Here is a 9,514-nt window from a genome sequence, read left to right as displayed (position 1 = left end):
AATTACCTCTTGCACTAGCCAGATTTCTTTGTTTATTGGAGCCACACACTCTGAAAAATTGTCCTTTTATGTGACTGTCTGTACTTTTGCCCCATTGGTGTTGGGGTTACCCTGGTTAAGGGCCCACAATCCTCAATTTGACTGGGTCTCTGGGGAGATTCTTAGTTGGGGTACTGATTGTTTCAGGAGTTGCTTGAGCCTTCCAGTCAGGCTCTCGCAGCTAAGTTTGCCAGGATTGCCAGGGTGTTATGCAGATTTTGCGGACGTGTTCTCCAAAAAAGTTGCAGAGGTACTACCTCCCCATCGCCCCTATGACTGTGCCATTGATTTGTTGCCAAATGCTAAGCTTCCCAAGAGCAGGTTGTACTCCCTGTCACGTCCTGAGACTCAGGCTATGGCAGAGTACATTCAGGAGAACTTGGCTAAGGGATTTATCAGACCTTCACAGTCTCCAGTTGGGTCGGGGTTCTTCTTCGTGGGTAAAAAGGACGGTTCGTTGCGACCCTGCATCGACTTCAGGGAATTGAACCGTATCACGATTAAAAACTTATACCCACTGCCTCTCATTTCGGTCTTGTTTGACCAGCTTTGTACTGCCACCATTTTTTCTAAGATTGACCTACGCGGTGCGTACAATCTAATCCGAATAAGAGAGGGGGATGAATGGAAGACTGCCTTTAATACCCACTCAGGGCATTATGAATATTTGGTGATGCCTTTTGGGCTCTGTAATGCCCCGGCAGTCTTCCAGGATTTCATGAATGATGTGCTCAGGGAATATTTGGATAGATTCTTAGTTGTATACTTAGATGACATCCTAATCTTCTCCCATTCCCTGGAGGAACATCGGAAGCATGTACGCTTAGTCCTCCAGAAACTCAGAGACCACCGGCTTGGGGCGAAGCTGGAGAAGTGCGAATTTGAAGTTCAGCAAATCGCATTTCTAGGATATATTATCTCCCCAGAAGGTTTCCAAATGGAGGGTTCCAAGGTACAGGCAGTCCTGGATTGGGTGCAGCCCACTAGTTTGAAGGCGCTTCAGCGTTTCCTGGGCTTTGCGAATTTTTATAGACGATTTATCGCTGGATTTTCGTCTATAGTGGCGCCCTTGGTGGCACTCACTAAGAAGGGGCGGATGTTGCTCACTGGTCTTGTGAGGCTAAAGCGGCTTTTGCCCGTCTCAAAAGGGCATTTGTTTAGGCCAAGGTGCTGCGACACCCAGATCCAGAGCGTCCTTTTGTGGTGGAGGTGGATGCCTCTGAGATGGGTATTGGGGCAGTGCTTTCTCAGATGGGAGTGTCTGATAATCGCCTTCATCCCTGTGCTTACTTTTCCCGTAAATTTTCGCCTGCCGAGATGAATTATGACGTGGGTAACCGGGAATTGTTGGCTATTAAGGATGCACTCGAGGAGTGGAGACACTGGCTTGAGGGGGCTAAGTTTGTGGTCTCAATTCTCACTGACCATAAGAATCTGGCATATTTAGAGTCAGCAAAGCGTCTCAATGCCAGGCAGGCACGATGGGCTTTGTTTTTTGCTCGCTTTAATTTTTTGATAACATATCGCCCTGGGTCAAAAAACATCAAGGCTGATGCGCTCTCGCAGAGTTTTGCTCCAATCCAGGAGACCACCGAGGAGCCGTTGCCCATTGTTTCCCCATCATGTATTAAAGTGGGCATTACCCAGGACCTCTTATCATTAGTCCTTAGAGCACAGGAGCAGGCTCCTCCAGACCTTCCGGTAGGTCTTTTGTTTGTGCCTCCTAGGTTAAGACAGCGAGTGTTCCTGGAATTCCATGCCAAGAAGTCGGCAGGTCACCCGGGTATTGCCAGAACTCGGGAGTTGCTATCTAGGGCGGTGTGGTGGCCCTCGGTGGCTAAGGATGTGGATCAGTGGGTTCGGGCATGTGACATCTGTGCCCGAAATAAGACTCCTAGAGCGGTTCCTGTTGGCCCATTACATCCACTCTCTATCCCATCTAAGCCATGGACCCACATTTCAATGGATTTTGTGGTGGACTTGCCCAAATCCTCGGGGATGACAGCCATCTGGGTTGTCGTTGACAGGTTTTCGAAGATGGCGCACTTCGTTCCACTGGTTGGGCTGCCATCGGCCAGACGCCTGTCTGAATTATTTATGCTGCATGTTGTACGTCTCCACGGGTTGCCACTTGATGTGGTCTCTGACCGCGGATCCCAGTTTGTGGCCAAATTCTGGAGGGCATTTTGTTCCGATCTCCAGATTTCTGTCAGCTTGTCGTCAGGCTACCATCCGCAGTCTAATGGGCAGACTGAAAGGGTGAACCAGTCCTTGGAGCAGTTCCTCAGGTGTTATGTCTCCAAGTGTCAGACTGACTGGGTTGCTCATCTGTCCATGGCGGAGTTTGCCTATAACAACGTGGCTCACTCTGCTACAGGGATCTCTCCCTTCCTTTGTGTGTATGGGCATCATCCTAAGGCCAATTCTTTTGACCACCTGGACTCCACGCCTGGTGGTTCCTCTGTGGTTTCGGTCCTTAGAGGTATTTGGCGGAAAGTGAAGAAAGCCCTTGTGTCTGTGTTATTAGTGACCAAAAGGGTTTTTGATAAGCGGAAAAGACCCTGCAGCTTCAAATTAGGAGACTTCGTCTGGTTGTCTACCAAGAATTTGAAGTTGAGACAGCCATCTCATAAGTTAGGCCCCCGGTTCATCGGCCCTTATAAGATCACCAGGGTTATCAATCCGGTGTCATTTCAGTTAGATCTGCCCCGTTCTTTGGGTATCAATAAAACATTTCATTGTTCCCTTTTAAAACGGGCGATTAGTAATCCTTCTTCCAGTGGAAGACCTTCCCCTCTTCTGATACGTGGCCAGAGGGAGTTTGTTGTTTAAAGGATTCTTGACTCCAAGGTGGTTCGGGGTCGGCTGTCATTTTTGGTGCACTGGAAGGGGTATGGCCCGGAGGAGCGGTCGTGGGTGCGCAGTTGTGATCTTCATGCCCCCAGACTGATACGCTCTTTCTTCTCGCAGTTCCCCGATAAACCCGGTGGTAGGGGTTCTTTGACCCCTCGTCAGAGGGGGGGTACTGTTAGGGTCTCCTGCCCTGTGCTGCCACGTCATCATGGCAACCGGGAGACAAGTGCTAGCAGAGTAACCTGAGCGCAGCTGATACTCCGGTTCGGGTCTTTTGCTGTGCAGTGGTTATAGGCTCTGTGCACGGCAGGGGATCCGGTGCTGGTTTTTGTGCTAACAGTCTGTGAGGTCTGAGTGGGGCGTGGACAGCACCTGCTTTATAAGGCCTCTTCTCAGGGTAAGCAGATGCTGCTGAATCTTTGTTGGTTAGTCAGTTCCTGAAAGTTAACCAGTACTGTGTAGCTTTGTATTTGTTTGTTGCTTACTGCAAATAGGCATGGGGATTTGGTATTACACTCTGCCAATCCAGACCTAGCAGTAAGACTGGAGTCAGTCGTTTAGCTTGCTGGGGTTCTGTTACTACTCTGTGAACTTAGCAAGTTTGCGGCTGTATTCTAAGACTTGCCTGTCTAATCCTGTCTCACTGTGCTAGGTGTCAGGGGTCAGTTTAGTGGCAGTAAGCTGAACCTGTGCACTGCAAGTGAGAATTAGGATTGTGGAGACTCTCCTTGTGTCTATCATTCCATCTCTGACCAAGGAGTTTACTGCCACACCCGTTGGTAACCCTTTAGGGTTTTGCTGTTGCCCTTAGCAACAGCATTTCGGGTTCTCTACGTATTAAAACACAACATCTTGCTTTTCCCATCTGAGCAGTTCTAATACAAGGGAGATACCCAGTTCCTTAGCCTCTGGGCTTCTCTGTTCACCTTGTGTGTATTTTGTTACCCTATCACCTTCTGTGTACGTTATGTCATATTCCCCAGTCTGTCTGTGAGTCCATTTGTTTTGCATAACAGTTCAAACACCAGTACATTCCTGCAGGCACTGGTGTGCATAACAGGTAGCTACAGCCGTGGACTACCGTACTGTGTCTGCTGCTAATATAGACTGGATGATAATGAGATAAAATTAAAATATATATATATCACACTAGTACTGCAGCCGGACAGGTATATATTATGTAATGACGGACCTGCTGGACACTGTCTGCAGAATGCGTTCATAAAAACACCACACGACGAGTGTTTAACTTTTTCAGGCAGACAATCACAATTATACTGGTGGTCAGCAGACAATCACAATACTGGTGGTCAGTGGTCACTGGTCAGTCACACTGGCAGTGGCACTCTGGCAGCAAAAGTGTGCACTGTACTTAAAATATGTACTCCTGCTATAACTGCTCCCCAGTCTCCCCCACAATTAAGCTGTGTGAGCAGTGAGCACTCAGCACAGTCAGATAATGATATACAGTATTACATATGATGCAGCACACTGGGCTGAGCACAGATATGGTATGTGACTGTGTCACACTGTGTATCGTTTTTTATCAGGCAGAGAATGGATTAATTAAACTGGTGGTCACTGGTCACACTATCAGCAGCAAGTAGTACTCCTCCTAATAATATGCTCCCCAAAATTTGTGTCTCTCTCTAGTACTCTAGTCTAAACGGAAAGGACGTCAGCCACGTCCTCTCCCTATCAATCTCAATGCACGTGTGAAAATGGCGGCGACGCGCGGCTCCTTATATAGAATCCGAGTCTCGCGATAGAATCCGAGCCTCGCGAGAATCCGACAGCGGGATGATGACGTTCGGGCGCGCTCGGGTTAACCGAGCAAGGCGGGAAGATCCGAGTCGCTCGGCCCCGTGTAAAAAAACCTGAAGTTCGGGCGGGTTCGGATTCCGAGGAACCGAACCCGCTCATCTCTACTGCGCACGCAGCGTAAGAGACACGCACAGTCGCGTGTGTATGCAAAGTGCGTAAGAATGCGGGCGCTAAGTACAAATTATACAATAGTGTCGTTTAGTTCAAAGGTGGGATAGTAGACATTTAATACAATAGCACAAAACTACCCGGTTTTTAAAGCAGATTAGTATAAAACTTTTGTTTAAACTGTATTGCCTCTGGGGTAAAGCTGCCTATCTGAATGAACTGAAATTTTCTGTACAGAAAAAAACAAAGTGTATTTGAGTGAGCGAACGTAGGAGTGAGTGGATATTGAACCCAGGGAATTCGGGATCCCGTAGTGTGGTACATCAAGTAAGTGGAGGCTTGGTGGCGTGAGGCGGCTGACTCACGTTAGTATAAGGTTTAATACGCAAATCGTGAGATTTGCAGAGGAGCGTAATAGGGAATTGTGCATTGTGTAGTATTGAAGTAAAAAGGTTTTTTGTTACGCTCCGAGCTGAGGGTCACAGTTTGTACATTGACCCGTGGTTGTACGGCAGATAGGTAACAAGTACCTATACGCTGTGCGATTGGACCGCGCATTTGTGGGTACGATAAATAGCGCAACTTGATACCCTTTTTACAAGCTTTTTGCGTAGAATCGCGGTATCAGCGCTGTATAGAGCATACGCAAGCGTGATTTGTGTATAAGTGTATAGGGAGTTTTCGCTGGTCTCAGGAAAATCTCCAGCTGCGGATATTTACTGGAAAAGGTAACTCACTCCAAACACTTCCAGTAAATAGAAACCAATAGGGCCTCACTGGGTACGCGGTGTTCACTATTGGAGTGAGTAGTGGTACTCAGCGGAGAAGGAGCGAGTGAAAGCGCTAGGTGTCTTTCACCGTCTATCTGCGGTGTGCATTGGGGATTGCGTTTATTGGCAAAAAGTCTGCGATGGGATCCAATTGCACAAGCAGTGGGCGTTTGGTAGCTAGGGTTTAGGCTGAAGAAGAGTTGGGACCGAGAAGGTCAGACTCGGGACTGAGAAGGTCAGAATTGCGACCGAGAGGGTCAGCAAGGTTTATTATGTGTGAAAAGTATGGTTCACACACGGAGGCTTTTTGCAATGAATGGTTAGGGGACCATTCCCTAAGGTGGGCAGCTTTGAACCAGAGGTATTGCAGAACTTAAGGATAAGGATATGTCTGATAAAATCCAGAAAACAAAGGGTCAGACATACAAATTGTTTAAACCTGTGGCAGCAAGAGGGGTTGGTGAGTTTGATCCTAAGGTATTGCAGGTGGTATGTCTAACCAAAGTCATATAAGACAAGAATGGAAATATAAGAACTGTTTGAACTTGTAGCAACAATAAACAAGTAGGAAGAAAAAAAAAGATAATGCAAGTACACCGCCATATGTAGATGTGGAAGCAGTTACGGCCAGCATACAAACTATAGAAAATAATAAAAATATGAAAAATATGACTGTAACCTATATATGTACTAATGAATGTTGAAGTTTTATTTAGGAGGAGAAGGTGACCTGATTGTTTTCAGCCATTTCTCATGTACCCAGAGGAGTATCCAACCGGTAAAAGAAGAGCAGTAGCCTGTGGGGGAAGTGGCTGAGACCAGTGGAACAGGTAAGTATGGTATCATTCGTGTACATATATAGTAAAAAAAATAAAATAAAAATCAAGAAAGTAACATCAGAAATGGAGAAAAACTTGTCCGCACATTAGTATTTGCCAGCAGGAAAGCGGACAGAGACAAGGTAACCCCAGGGTATTTCTTTCAGTTACCATATAAGAAGTATTCATTCCTAGTAATCCCCTAGTAAAGATGAGCTCGGAAATGTTTGTTGGACCATGTACAGACCCTTAATACGGGACGAGAAGGATTGAATGAAAACTTTGCATGACCTAGAAGCTTGTTAAACTTTTTTTTTTTTTTGTCTCTTGCAGTAATAGAAAACTCTCCATCTGGATAAGATCACTGGTAAACACTAATTCGGCAAATGGGAGGTGGCTGTCTCTGTGCAAATGGACGGGCTCAATAAGGCATTGAGTGTCGGTGCAGACTTCTTTGCAAAATTGGAAAGGGGTCACAGTAGCTAATCTTAGATAGTGTGCTACTGAACATCACAAGCATAGTGCTAGGCGCAGAGAACAACAGGTGGAGAGGTTGAGGACGGTAAGTATACTGGCACATACAGGAAAGACCCATCAGTCCAAACCCCAGATCCCTAATGGTCAATAATATGTTACACTTGTAGGAAGGAAGGGTATTTTGCCAGAGATTGTAGGAGTAGTAGGACACATAGTCAATATAGATCCCCTAGACAGAAAACACAAGCCACATTATTAAACACATAGACGGGACCAAGGGACATATAGTAAGGAACCATAAGCCATATAGAAAACACAGATTCGGCTAATGGGAAGAACAAAATAAATGCAACATTACCCTTTGACAAAACTTGCTGGGGTTAAGATGGGGACTCTAAACTTTTGCTTCTTTTTCCTAGCAGAAAAGGCCCCTGATTAACTTAATTTTGTTAGATATGATATACATATACTGTGCTCCCGCTCAGGAAGTACAAAGTATGTTAGACACCCACGAAGACTAATGTCGCATTCTACTGTTCTAGATGCATGTCCATCACAGGTAGAGGAAATGATCTCACAGATACCGGGTTCCCTATGAACTTAGGATGGACAGGACACTGGATTGATGGCTGGGATAGTCCCAAAAGCGATATGATAAACACAGACATTTTTTTAAGGGGAGTAGACCAAGTAGAGAATCACTTCCCCGTAGTGCCCAATCCAGTTGTCAAATTTTTATAAAATCCTCTACAAACTCATCTGTCACCAACCTCTATTCTGTTTCTCTACAGTTTCCTCTTCATCTTTTGCGTTCACACAGGGTGGTACAATACATGGACCCAAGTACAGTTCAAACTCCACATGCCTAGGTCCTTCAGAGTTCTGCCCAAACCCAGTATATCTCAACAACACGATAACACCAGTATTACTGCAGTGTGCCTTGTCATGCACAAAGGGTGGAGGATGGGAATACTGGTGAAGGGAAATTTTGTATAGACACTGATATGCCTGTTGGTGAATGGCAAACCTGACATTTTCTTTTTCATTTTCTTCTTTCTCTCCTCTAGAGATGTTTTTTTTTTCTTTTTTCTTTTTTGAGTTATGCTCATGGTACTCTACATTGCAAACACACGATAGTAAATTAAAATGAAAAAAATTGTGTTCCCTACAGGAAAAGGCAGTCTGGAGGACAAAGGGGTATGGCCAGGAGTCCTCAGGACTGTGGACAGGTAGACACGGTAAGCCAGTAGCCCCCAGAGCATACCTTCCAAGTCTAGCTGAGGTGGCACATGGTCTGACTCATCTAGGCAAAGAGGTTATGTGCAGGCTGATGAGAGCCTACTGGTGTGCGCCAGAATTCTATTCTCATGCAGGTAAGAGAGCAATGACCTGTCTTGCTTGCTTGAGGAAGAATATTGGTAAAGCAATACCAACAGAGCCATCCCATATCCCTCCTGCAGACGGATCTTTTCAGGAAATACAAATCTACTTCGTACAGTTAACACCCTTTAGGAATTATTGTTATGTATTGGTGTGCACTGATGTTTTCTCAAACTGGGTAGAGGCATTTCCTGCCGCCACGGATGCTGCTGTGTTTACCGCAAAAAAAATTGCGCAGAAATTTGTGTGTAGATAATGGTACCCCTAGAAGTAGGAGCAAAGCTTGAAATTGTACTATTGTGATCATATATACTGCCACTAGTATTATGTAGCTTCGGAACCACTCCCAGATCTTCACTCAACGAATCACCCCCTTCGAAATTTGTTTTTGTTTTGGTATTTGTGTCTTTTTTGGGTTGTTTTTGGAAGACAACCTCATGTCATGATTGATCCGCACAATGATCAGAAACACACCAATGAGGTGACAGTACAGTACCTAATTGAGATGAGCCAGCATTTGAGAACTTGACAAAAGAACTTGAAACTGTTGATTGCTGGTAAGCCAAATGCTAACTGTCTTGATTGTGAACAAAGAGACTGTGTGATTGTTCTTACGTTCAGGTTGCCTAATAGACAGGTGGGAAGGACCATACCAAGTTTTGTTGACAGCACTATCCCAGTGAAAGTAGCCTAGAGAGAGACTTGGGTACACGATTCCCATTGCAGGAAAGTCGGTAGTCCGGAAGGAACTCGTAAATGGAGTGAGATCGCAAAAGTATCACCAGAGACTCTGTTCCGTGAAGACTGAGAGGCCGCACTGTTGAACACTACCTGATCGTACTAAAGGATTGCAGAAAGACCAGTCACTGTAATTGATTTGTTATGAACAAGAGTTGTTTGTTCTATTTCTCTTTTCTCTCTTTCCCACTGACAAACATTTTCTTTCAGGATATTCTATTTTTGCGAGGTTTTTTTATGAGGAGTCGAGTGTGGGACTGGAACTGGTTCTGGAGGAAGGAGTGATTTCCTTATAGGATCCCAGGATTAGCCGATCAGTTTGTTAAAATCAAAGAAAATCAAAGGTCTAGTAGTTATGGAGTTCAGAGGTAATCAGGAACAATCAGACAATGGCTATTCACACATTACATATAAAGAGCTCATTAATATATGTGGAAGAAAGGTTTATGAGTGGCTCTCCCCGAACTCCGAAGGTTTATGTTATTTAGGAAGGACACTACTTATAAC

This window comes from Pseudophryne corroboree, chromosome 2 (genome assembly GCF_028390025.1).
Source record: "Pseudophryne corroboree isolate aPseCor3 chromosome 2, aPseCor3.hap2, whole genome shotgun sequence".
Taxonomy (NCBI): domain Eukaryota; kingdom Metazoa; phylum Chordata; class Amphibia; order Anura; family Myobatrachidae; genus Pseudophryne; species Pseudophryne corroboree.
The sequence above is the reverse complement of the archived record's forward strand: the minus strand, read 5'-3'. Positions refer to the sequence as shown.